Source organism: Capra hircus, chromosome 11 (assembly GCF_001704415.2).
Source record: "Capra hircus breed San Clemente chromosome 11, ASM170441v1, whole genome shotgun sequence".
Classification (NCBI taxonomy): domain Eukaryota; kingdom Metazoa; phylum Chordata; class Mammalia; order Artiodactyla; family Bovidae; genus Capra; species Capra hircus.
The window spans coordinates 55,970,144-55,981,183 of NC_030818.1; the positions used below are offsets into that span (position 1 = coordinate 55,970,144).

At 39.6% G+C, this 11,040-nt stretch overlaps 1 pseudogene across 1 annotated transcript; it reads right to left on the reverse strand.

Annotated features, from left to right (window-relative positions):
* LOC102190969 lies at positions 654–1,789 on the reverse strand (annotated as a pseudogene). Its single transcript, XR_001296270.2, has one exon. The product of XR_001296270.2 is annotated as a receptor-binding cancer antigen expressed on SiSo cells pseudogene (transcript).

Consider the following 11,040-nt stretch of genomic DNA (forward strand, 5'->3'; position numbering starts at 1 on the left):
AGCAGCAGCATAACTTAGGTTATCCAACTGAAATACATCCCTGTTATATTTTTAGGTTTTCCTGTTTCTAGACCAGCTCTAATTGAGTTACAGCTTCATTTTAACAGCCTCATTCTCCTGCCCAAGAGAGTGAGATATTAAGTCCTGCTTCAAGATGCAGATCTGATGGCTTATTATTACTTCTCACAATGTTTGTTTCATGTGACTCTCTGGTTATATCTAGTTATATCTGGTTCTTATGTTCTCTATTCCCCTCTCGCATACCTGACTGAGGCTACTTCCACAGATTTGCTCTTATCTTTATTTATTATTATTATTTTTATGCTTACATTTTCTTTCTTCTTTCTTTCTTTCTTTTTTACTTTGTTTTACTTTACAATACTGTATTGGTTTTGCCATACATCAACATGAATCTGCTATGGGTGTACATGAGTTCCCAATCTTGAACCCCCCTCCCACCTCCCTCCCCATACCATCTGTCTGGGTTATCTTTAGTGCTCAATGGTATTCTATTAGTGCAACTATTTTCTAGAACAAGAGCCTTCCCAGAAGGTCTACTTTAATGTCAGTGAACCCCACTGCCTGCCTTTGCCATGGTCAATCTATTGCTCTTCTCCTCTTGTCAGCCAAGGTTTGTTTTTTTTTTCTTTTTAAATTATTTATTTTAACATTATGCACATTGAAGGAAAGCACTATAGACAGCAGAATTCTTTCCCATCATAGAATTATTTACACCCACTGAATTAGCTAGAAACACTAGCTTGAAGAGGTACTGATAAATTCCATTTGTAATAATTTCTCTACAACAAACAATTGTCGTACACTTGGAACAAGTTGAAGAAAATATTGTCTCATAAGTCTTTTTTGTTCTCTGAGTCTCAATCACTAAGAGTTCAGGGGGCTTTGAGAGAATCCCGGTGGCCTGGCTGGCTGACGAATGCATTAAAATCAAGCAGGGTATTTGTATTCTGAAAACACTCTTGGCTCCATATAAATGCTGCTTGGGTTGCAGAGCTTGCATTTCTCCCACTGGCACTATGACATCTGAAGAACAGTTGTTATGAAAGTTTCACACCAATTTTATTTTGTTCCTTCTTCATTAGCCGCTGGGCTTCCTTTTCCATTTTCTTGCTTTGTTGTTCTGCTGCTCTCTTTTCTCTGTCTGCTATCTTCTGCTGCCTCAGAACTTCTTCGGCTTGCCAGGCCGCATCTTCTTCTTCTTCCCAAGCATTGGTGTTTTCCTGCCAGGTATCTAAGTCACCCAATTCAGGAGATTGATGTATGAAAGGCATATCTTGTGTAGCTGCTAGTCTACTAGAGAAGCCTGTGCTACCATCTGGGATGCCAAAATTTAATGGTTCTCGCTTCTTAATGATGATCTTCTGGGTTTTCCTTATAGTTGGTGTCATGTCCTTAAAATAGTCAGGCTCCAGTTGTTCTAAGGCATTTTGTTGTGTTGCCACATTCCCATTTCCTCCTTCAATCTTGACACTTGTGGGTGCATCCTCATCCCAGGAAGTCCACTCTTCCACATCTGTCTGTTTGGGAACTGATGAATAATCAACTGTAGTTGGCAAAGTTATTTGGTCTCCACTTAATTTCCGTCCTCTACCAGATCTGCATATTAACCTCTTTAGGAATGAGAATACTGTTGCTAGGCAAGTACAAACTTTAAATAACCGAAACTGTGTGATAGCCATGATGGAACGCAAAACCTGCCCCTCCCCCTCCCCGCCCGCCAGGCGGAGGCTCCGAGCTGCCGCGAGCCGCGCGCACACACAAGGCGCGCGCACTCAGCCAAGGTTTTTGAAGTTCTGCTTTCTTTGTACAGAGTTTCCAAACTTACCACTAGCAACCAGCCTGACTCATGGCTGGATTATAGACCTTGTTGAAAGCATTGGTGCCAACTAGTGATGAAATAAGAGACTGTGAAAATGGTGCTCCCTTGGACTTGGCACAAGTCTGTGCAGCTGCGCCTCTAGAGCCAAGCACTGATGCTACATCCGTTTTCCAAATGTTGACTTCACCATGGTGCTCAGCTCTGGGCTAGATCCTGGATCTTGCATCTCTCATGCTGGTTCCATATGGTAAAATGTGACCCACAATGACTCAGAGGCAAGTTCAGGATAGAGAAGAGAATCCCTGGTGAGTGAAACTAGAGGTGGAGAACTAATTAAATAGAGCATTAATAACAAGATTGGGAGAAAGAACAAAAGAAGGACTCTCAGGTTCTGAATGCCCAGAATCAAGAAGTAGGGTTGGCCAACGCCCATGCCCAGAGCCCAGCAATGTAATCCAAGAAAGGTGCTTCCATAGGCACTTGGAACCCTGGGCCAGGAACTTAGAAAAGACCTCAGTTCTTTAGTTCCCCAGGGAACTTAGAGAGGTCCTCAAAATAAAAGCAGGGTGAGTTATTTTCAAAGGAAAACTAAAACAGAGACAGCCTCTAAGGGAGCATGTGATAGAATGCAACTCCATTTTTGACTCTTGCATTTGGTATAGACTAATGTTTCTCAAAGTATTGATCAAACATCAGTTGCCTTGGTGTCACCACGTTGGAGTGCTGATAACATGAATATAAGGACTTACTAAATCCTAAAACCCAGATAATTCAAATGAATATGAGAAGATTCTATTGCTCACTAAGAAAGACATGACTCCCTTTGTCAAGAAACTTTAAACCAAATAGGGCTGACAGGAGTATGACAAATTATTAGATAAACTGAGGTTAGCTAGCACAGAGGTGGGAATTGAGTATACAGTATATTTAAGGGAGAAAATGCTTTCCTGGGTGCATTCCTCAACTTGAAGCTTTTTGGTATCAACATGAAAGGAGAAAAAAAATGTCAAATGTGAGAAAAAATAGTTAAATAAGGCAAGCTTTTATAAATAAGACAGAGAATGTTATGGGATTGCAGAGATTGCAAAGTAGGGATGTTTATTGCCAATTAAGAAAATATGTTGTTTTTATTTAAAGGAATATTTAAGTTTGTGAGCTTTTTAGAATAGAATATTGTATAAAGATATTCTAGAGGATGAAATAGCACAATCAAAGGCATGGAGGTGGGAAAAATGTTTATCTCCCAAGCTAGTGGCTCCCAAACATTGTCTCTTAGAGTTAGGTCATATTTATTGCTGACAGGTAGCTTATTAAACAATTCTGGGTCTTAGACATGAGGATTTTTGCTTAGGAGTTGAAATACAAGGAATCACAATATTGAAAGTCTCTTCAATCCATTAGGAATCTCTGTTGCAAAAAGTAGAATCTCCTCCAGGGACATGAAGAAGAAATGTATGTGAAAATCCTGTGTAAAGGAAGCATTATTCATAGCAGCCAAAAAGTGAAAACAACCCAAATGTCCAACCTGTGATATAAATAAACAAAAAGCCATCAGTGGAATGCCACTTAACAATAAAAGAATCAAAGTATTAATACATATTACATCATGGTGACACTTTAAAATATTATTCTCCGTGAAAAAAAGTCAGATGCAAAAGGCCACATATTGCATGATCACATTTATGTGAAATATCCAGAAAGGCAAATCTACAAAGACAGAACTTAGTAGGTGCCTAAGGCTGGGGGATAGAATCAGGATTAGCTGCAATAGGCATATGAGATTTTTTTCAGGTGATTGAAATTTTCTAGAACTGGAGAATAGTGGTGAAAGAACATCTCTGAAAACCTACAGACCTGTAAATCATTGAACTGTACACTTAAAAGGGCTTCCCTGGTGGCTCAGACAGTAAAGAGTCCACCTGCAATGTTGGAGACCTAGGTTGATCCCTGGGTTGGGAAGATCCCCTGGAGGAAGGCATGGCAACCTGCTCCAGTATTCTTGCCTGGAAAATCCCAAGGACAGAGGAGATGGAAGGCTGTAGTCCACAGGGCTGCAAAGAGTTGGATATGACTGAAGCAACTGAGCACATACACATGCACGTACATACTATAAGCTCCTGTGGACTGTATTTTTTTTATTCGGGTTTTTACCCAAGTAGCCTGTTGTAGCTGGAAGATGCCAGAAAAGTAGGCATTTGGGGAAAGGTGAAGTATGTGTACGGATTGCTCCAAAGTGAGAAGGTGACCTTCATGAATGGTGAAGTAGCCAGCAAATAGGATGCCTCAGGTCTATCCTAATAGTACATGCTTAATGTTCATAAAAGAGTGTCATGGACCTCCACAAGGACAAGCGGGCAATGGCTCTAAGACTCAACAAGCCAGGAGCTCAACTTGCCTCACCACTTCTCATCTCTTGAAGACTATGACTCAGGAAGCCAGAAACAATGAGTTCCAGAAAGGAAAATGAGCAAATCATAGTGAAAGAAATCCCCACAGTATAAATGAAAGTTTTAGTTGCACAGTTGTGTCCCACTTTTGAGACCCCAGGTTTCTCTGTCCATGGGGTTGTCCAAGCAAGAATCCTGAAGTGGGTTGCCATTTCTTTCTCCAGGGGATCTTCCCGATCCAGGGATGAAATCCAGGTCTCAGTTCAATTCAGTTCAGTTCATTTGCTCAGTCATGTCTGACTCTTTGCGACCCCATGAATCGCAGCACGCCAGGCCTCCCTGTCCGTCACCATCTCCCAGAGTTCACTCAAACCCGTGTGTGTCGAGTCGGTGATGCCATCCAGCCATCTCATCCTCCGTCATCCCCTCTTCCTCCTGCCCCCAATCCCTCCCAGCATCAGAGTCTTTTCCAATGAGTCAACTCTTCCCATGAGGTGGCCAAAGTACTGGAGTTTCAGCTTAAGCATCATTCCCTCCAAAGAAATCCCAGGGCTGATCTCCTTCAGAATGGACTGGTTGGAACTCCTTGCAGTCCAAGGGACTCTCAAGAGTCTTCTCCAACACCACAGTTCAAAAGTATCAATTCTTCAGCACTCAGCTTTCTTCACAGTCCAACTCTCATATCCATACATAACTACTGGGAAAACCATAGCCTCGACTAGACGGACCTTTGTTGCCAAAGTAATGTCTCTGCTTTTGAATATGCTATCTAGGTTGGTCATAACTTTCCTTCCAAGGAGTAAGCATCTTTTAATTTCATGGCTGCAGTCACCATCTGCAGTGATTTTGGAGCCCCCCAAAATAAAGTCTGACACTGTTTCCACTGTTTCCCCATCTATTTCCCATGAAGCGATGAGACCAGTTGCCATGATCTTCGTTTTCTGAATATTGAGCTTTAAGCCAACTTTTTCACTCTCCTCTTTCACTTTCATCAAGAGGCTTTTTGGTTCCTCTTCACTTTCTGCCATAAGGGTGGTGTCATCTGCATATCTGAGGCTATTGATATTTCTCCTGGCAATCTTGATTCCAGCTTGTGCTTCTTCCAGCCCAGCGTTTCTCATGACATACTCTGCATATAAATCCAGGTCTACCTGTACATAAATAGGTGATAGAAATTCCATGCATAAGCAAATAAATAGTTTATCTTAACTTTCACAGCTTATGTGATGAATCTATGAATGTATCATCTCTCTTTTCTTTCTCTCTCTATTTGTTAAGTTGTGTCCAACTCTTGTGACCCTGTGGATTATAGCCCTCCAGGATCCCCTGTCCATGGGATTCTCTAGGCAAGAATACTAGAGTGGGTTGCCATTTCCTTCTCCAGGGAATCTTCCCAACCCAGGGATTGAACCTGGGTCTCCCGCACTGCAGGCAGATTCTTTACCAATTGAGCTATGAAGGAAGCCCACAAATGTATCTATAACTCAAGAAATATAATCATTTTTGTAGTACTAGCATCATTATTCTTTTTAATAAAAAAGACTTGTTAAATGTGACTTTTATGTGACATTGGATCACAATTATGACACAAACCTGTACTTATGTCAACTAGCCTGCCCTTCAATAAGCACTGAGATTAGAGGTCATAGACATAAGGGGGCTGGACTTGAAACTGAGTTAATTTTGACAAGGTAAAGTAGGGAAGGAAGGGTTGTGAGCAATGGGGTTGGTACACACAAATGCACCCAGAGGATGCAGAGCAAGTGAAGAGATATCAGACAGTTTGCAGTCACACATACTCTGCTTTTGAAAGATATCAAGGTAATTTCCCCTAAGTTGCCTTGAGTACCTAACGTCCTAAGTGCCTCCTAATGCATCCACTGTTTATATTCATTCCACTCAGTGTTTATCAGTGCAACTCTGACATCTACATTCCTTATAACCTTTACTTCAAAGTGTTTGACATTCTAGTTGGTTTGAACACACCTGAAAGAACATGTATTACTCTAGGAAAGGATGTAAGAAAGAGAAGAAATATTCATTTGAATTGCCAGGGAACATATATGAAATTCATCCCTTGTACTTCTTAGAAATGAAAACTAAATTTTCTTGACTACAGATGCAAAAGCACTAGAAAATTCAGTAGTTACTTTTAAGACTGAGAAAGATGTTTAAGCTGGAAATGATGAAAGGCTCTTTAATTAAAGCAGCACGGAAGATGTTTCTGCAATTTACTCTGATTGTTTTCATCATAAACTTCTTCCTAACTTCAGTAAATCCTGGGGAGGTTGTGAAGCCAAGTGCCCCATTCCCTGTGTGGATCTTTGTTGTTAAATGTTTCACATTCATTATGCATTGCCTGTAAGAGTCGTCCAATTTGTTTCTGTCCTTTCTCCTCTTTGGACTGCAATGACTGTGAATGAGCCTGGATAATGGTGCCTACTCGGCTCCATCCATTTCTATCCTACTTTCAAAGATAACAGTTGTTTGTTACCATCATAAATAGGGATGTGATGCAAACACAAGAAAGCTTTTCTATGTGCCATTTATTGCATCCAGAAAGGTGGACAACCCCACACACCCAAATTCAGGAAAGGGCTAGTGGTATTTGTTTGATAAGAAACTGCTTTTCAAGTCACACAGAATTCAGGTGATGGTTTCCAACATCAAATTGGGTATGATGCTGTTACAGCTATGAAATCCACTTATTTGCACCACATTTTACAGCCTAAGGCAACACTTAGAACCTGGCATCAGAATAGCAGGGAGATGGATGTCTTAGTCACCTTGATCTTGGTAATCATTCTGCAGTGTATATATACATCAAATCGTCACATTGTACACTTTAAGTGTATTCAATTATATTTATCAGTTATTGCTCAATAAAAGAAAAAAGAGAGCAGGGAAAACTAACTCAGGGATAGGTTTTATTTTTTAAACATCTTTTTGCTATGTACCACATTATATGACTAAAAAATTAGAAATTAAAATGGTACTTCCCCAAATAGCCTCTTACTGTCTTGGGTATCTTGTACCAAAATCCTCTTAAAGCATGCATATCCTAGTTTCTGTGTAGTAGCTCATGCTTCCTCTTTCTTCCTTTTTCTTTTGAAAAAAAAAATTTTTTTTATTGAAGTATGGTTGATTTATTTGTTGTTGAGTCACTCTGTCATGTCTGACTCTGGGAACTACGGTATATTAGTTCCCTGTGCTACATAGCAGGGCCTTGTTGTTTATCCATTTTATATATAATTGTTTGTGTTGAATAACTCAAACTCCCAATCTATCCTTCCCCTACCTCCCTACTGCCTCTTTCTTATCTTTTATCTCCACAATAATTCTCTCTAAATCTAAATTCTATCCCTTCTTTTGTTGTTGCTGTTCACTCGCTCAGTTGTGTCCGACTTTTTGTGACCCCACTGACTAGCCCACCAGGCTCCCCTGTCCTTTACCATCTCTTGGAGCTTGTTCAAACTCACATCCATTGAGTCAGTGATGCCATCCAACCATCTAATCCTCTGTCATCCCCTTCTCCTCCTGCCATCAATCTTTACCAGCATTAGGTTTTTTCTAATTAGTCAGCTCTTCGCATCAGGCAGCCAAAGTACTGTAGTTTCAGATTCAGCATCAGTCCTTCCAATGAATCCAATGAATATTTAGGATTGATTTCCTTTAGGATGGACTGGTTGGGTCTCCTTGCAGTCCAAGAGACTCTCAAGAGTCTTCTCCAACACCACAGCTAAAAAGCGTCAATTTTTGGTCATTCAGCCTTCTTTATGGTTCAACTCTCACATCCATACATGACCACTGGAAAAACCATAGCCTTGACTAGACGGACCTTTGTTGGCAAAGTAATGTCTCTGCTTTTTAATATGCTGTCTAGGTATTGTCATGGCTTTTCTTCCAAGGAGCAAGCATCTTGTAATTTTATGGCTGCAGTCACCATGTGCAGTGATTTTGGAGTCCAAGAAAATAAAGTCTGTCACTGTTTTCATTGTTTCCCCATTTATTTGCCATAAAGTGATGGGACTGGATGCCATGATCTTAGTTTTTTAATGTTGAGATTTAAGCCAGCTTTTTCACTCTCACTTTCATCAAGAGGCTCTTTAGTTCCTCTTTACTTTCTGCCATAAGGGTGGTATCACCTGCATATCTGACGTTATTGATACTTCTCCTGGCAGTCTTGATTCCATCTTGTTGTTCATCCAGCCCAGCATTTCACACGGTGTACTCTGCATGTAAATTAAATAATCAGGGTGACAATATACAGTCTTGACATACTCCTTTCCCATTTTGGAACCAGTCCATTGTTCCATGTCCAGTTCTAAATGTTGCTTTTTGACCTGCATACAGGTTTCTCAGGAGGCAGGTAAGGTGGTCTAGCATTCCCGTCTCTTTAAAAACTTTTCATAGTTTGTTGTGATCCACACAGTCAAAAGCTTTAGTGCCAAATGAAGTAGATGTTTTTTTGGATTTCTCTTGCCTTTTCTATGATCCAACAGATGTAGGATTTTTCTATGATCCAATGGATCCATTCTTTTGGCCCATCCTAAAACCCAGTCTCTCCATTCTATTATTTCCCTCTTTCCCAAATCCTAATAGGATTTTTATATAGTACTGCCTAATTTGATATGTGCTCATATTTTAGTTATGTCATTTTATAAAAATTTTGAGTGAGTTATTCTTGTTTCCTAAGCATGAATAAAAGCTCTGTTTGAAAGAAACTCTGTTTTCTACTGCTTTTACTCTCATGGCTTGACTTGTCAAAAGAGATTCGAAAATTTTTGTTGATATTTTGGTGTTTAACTTAAAAAAAAAAAACAACTCATAGAATTCTAGCATGTTGGAATTAGGAAGCTGAGTGAAATCTTTCAATTAGCATTTTACTACTTCTTTTTATCTCTACAACATCTCTGACAGTTGGTTTTCCAGGCTCTGCTTTAACATTTGCGAAGAAAAAAGTTTATTAGACATCAGAACAATTCAATTCAGTTTTGGAGAGCCCTAATTGTTATAAAATTCTTCCTAATGATCCTCTAGTAACTTCCATACATTGGCCAAATTCTACTTTCAGAAACAACATATGTTGAGTCTTCCTGGTTTATAACACTCTCTTACATATTTGAAGGCAAAGAAACATGAATTGTTAGGTGTTTAATCAGAAAGGAACCTACCAGCAGAGGAAGAAGCAATTGTCTTGGAAACCAGGCAACTCCACCCCATCACCTCCATCAAATAGGAACTTCAGCTCTAACCAAAATTGCTTGCTGAGCAGTGTATTTTGGCCCAGGTAACTGAGAACCTGGACAGTCACCTATTTTATAGACAGAAGTCACATGTATTGGAGCCTAGAACAAAAATTCACTTATCATCAAGAGGAAACCTTGTTTTTTCTCCTCAACTGAATTATGAACTTTTATAAAATGTTTTCAGTGTAGTCTTATCTGCTTGATCTAGAAATCTTCACAGATGCTTGAGCAACAATAGCCTTGATTTAATAAGCAGGTTACTATAATGAAGCCGTGGCGTTAAAAGGTTAAATGGTCCATCTAACCCAGGTTAGATGTGTACTTAAAGCTGATTTGATGCTTTTTGACCCATTGAATCAAAGCTATGCATGAAGATGTAAATATATCAGTGAAAACTATAAAAATTGTAATACAAATTTTATTGGAAATAAAAACAATTTTCATTGACTAAGGACATTTTGAAGTGTGTTGAAAGAGCCCTGGCCCTGACATCTGTGAGGTCTGGTCTCTAGGCTTGGTTTTGCTATTAACTCTTTCAAGTTATTGAATAGGTGGGTCTGAGTTTATTCACGGAGAAGGCGATGGCACCCCACTCCAGTACTCTTGCCTAGAAAATCCCATGGACGGAGGAGCCTGGTAGGCTGCAGTCCATGGGGTCGCTAAGAGTCGGACACAACTGAGCAACTTCCCTTTCACTTTTCACTTTCTTGGATTGGAGAAGGCAATGGCAACCCACTCCAGTGTTCTTGCCTGGAGAATCCCAGGGACGGGGGAGCCTGGTGGGCTGCTGTCTCTGGGGTCGCACAGAATCAGACACGACTGAAGCTTCTTAGCAGCAGCAGCAGCAGCAGAGTTTATTCAGTTATAAATTGAGGAAGCTGGAGTGAGCAACCACCAAAGCTACCTGAAACTCTAGAATTTTCTGTCATTAAGCACTCTTTTGAATCCTTCTATGTACTCACTCTGATTTCTTAAAAAAGTTCTTCAACACCTTATTGAAAAAATAAAGTAAAATTTCAGTTGTTTCTTTGATAGATATTGTTCATCTGTCCCTGAAAAATTCTATGAAAACCAAATAAAATAATCTACTGATCAACTATCTTCAATGCTTATTTGTTTTCCCCAAATTCTAAGATTTAGGAATTTAGGAAATTACTAGAATTTCCCCCAAATTTGGCCTGATTCCTGTATCACCCTCTATATAGTATAACTCATATATAATTTAAATTCAAAGGGACCTTAAGGATTTCAGCCCGTTTATCGTATACTTCAGGTGTACTGAGTTCTAGTTCAGAGCTTCTTCTATGAAGCCATCAGTTAACAATGAGATTTTTACAAAATAGTGCATCTTTTTTACAATGTTCAAAACCATCTGCTAATTTACTCATTTTATGTACTAGGTAATTCTTATCAGGAAGAACTAACTCCCTATCTCTGAAGCCATGTTTAATCATGTTTAGGTGTTATAAAGCCTTTAAAAATCTTGCTTTTTCCATAGCTGCTTGCTTAATTGAAGGAAAGAAATAATAAAACCCTGATGGAAGAGTAATCAAAGCCTGAAATA